This window comes from Pinus tabuliformis, chromosome 8, assembly GCF_031772625.1.
Source record: "Pinus tabuliformis cultivar Carrire ecotype Pingquan chromosome 8, CPIR1, whole genome shotgun sequence".
Taxonomy (NCBI): Eukaryota; Viridiplantae; Streptophyta; class Pinopsida; order Pinales; family Pinaceae; genus Pinus; species Pinus tabuliformis.
In genome coordinates this window covers 1,126,230,954-1,126,232,874 of record NC_142294.1, presented here as the reverse complement: position 1 = coordinate 1,126,232,874, position 1,921 = coordinate 1,126,230,954, and positions in this window count along the sequence as shown.

Below are 1,921 nucleotides of genomic sequence, written 5' to 3'. Positions count from 1 at the left end.
GTACACCTTTTGCTAGCCATTTCAAACTTAGTAAGGAAATGTGCCCAAAGACACAAGAAGACATGGATTATATGTCTAAAGTTCCATATGCATCAATAGTTAGAAGCTTAATGTATGCAATGGTCTGCACAAGGCCTGATATTGCACATGCAGTGGGAGTTGTAAGTAGGTACATGAACAATCCAGGAAAGGAACATTGGATGGTAGTGAAATGGGTTTTCAGATATTTGAAAGGTACCACAAATCAAGCATTATGCTTTGGTGGTTCAAACATTTCTCTATAGGGATACATTGATGTAGATATGGCAGGTGACAGAGATAACAGGAGGAGCACTACAGGATATGTATTTATTGTAGGTCGAACAACTGTCAGTTGGGTTTCAAAAATCCAAAGTGTTGTTGCACTTTCAACAACAGAAGCAGAGTATGTTGCTACTACAGAGGCTAGTAAAGAAATGATTTGGTTACAAAGGTTCATGGGTGAATTGGGTAAGAAGCATGATATGGGCATGTTATATAGTGATAGCCAAAGTGCCATTCGTCTTGCAAATAACTTAGCATTTTATTCTAGGACTAAACACATACAACTCAAGTACCATTTCATACGATTAGTGTTGGAAGATGGAGAGTTGAAGCTGGAAAAGATACACACTAGCCAGAATCCTGTAGATATGCTAACAAAAGTGTAACCAGGGAGAAACTGATAATATGCTCAGTTCCAATTGCTCTTCAAGGATGATGATGAATATGAGAAATAGCCAGGTCCAAAGAGGAGTCATTGTCCATCAAATGAAGCAGCAGTGGAGTTGATATAATCATTCTCCAAGTGGGAGATTGTTGGGTGTGGAGCATGATTATTTAGAGGTCTTTGTTTCAGTCGGATGTATACCCCAGGAAGTTTGTACACCCCTCCACGCGGGGGGGTGCGGGGGGGGGGGGGGGACTTGTCCCCCCCGAGGGTTCGGGGGGGCCCATCCCCCCCGGCTGGGGGTCCGGGGGCCAGCAGTCCCCTGGCGAGGGTTTCGGGGGCAGTGCCCCCGAAGCTAAAAATAGATGTAAAATTGCCTTGTAAAAGTATAGTAATTTCTAGTTAATCTGGGCCATTCATTAGGCGGATGATCCGATGGTAGAACTTATGTTTAGTTTAGGGTTTTTTTCCCTAGAAGGAAACCCCTCTCTTTGTATGAGGGCATTGTATTAATGCTGTGTAATAGATGTGTATTCTCCGAGTGAGAAACATAGAGGTGAGACTGTGAGAGAAAACAGAAGATATTATAGTGGATCTGCTGTAGGTTGTGTCTCTTCATTTTGCTGGATAACGAAAGGGAAGGACTGGCTGTTTGAGGTGGACGTAGCCCAAACTGGGTGAACCACGTATATCTGTGTCTCTCTGGTTTTATGCGTTTTCTGTGTTTATATTTCTGCTATATTATATGTGTTCCATTGCTCTGTAATTTATAATTTTCTAACAAAGATTACCAAAGAGGATATCAGAATGCCCTCAGTCATCTCCAAAAGCAGTAAAATTTGAGGAATAGAAATATTCCTATCACTCTAACTCAAAAAATACAAAATCTACAAAAGGATGCACCAAGCAAAGAAACCACTCCTGTAGGCCAGAATAAAGACAAAGACATTGTCATACTGAATCAGGATAGAACAAATGAAGCCTCCACTAGCAATGTGAGGAAAGATAAAGAACTGCAAACTGAAAGTCAAAGGAAGGAACCTCAAGCTAAAGGCCAAACAGAAAGGAAGGACATCACTTCAAAAGAGGTAGAAAAACAATCTAATATTTTTAGTTTGGAGAATGAAATTTCTAAATTGAAAATCACCATTCCCCTCACCGAATTGGTAAGGAATGACAAATATAAATTTCAGATTGCAAAGATGCTTAAGGTTGATTAGATGTCTGATATAG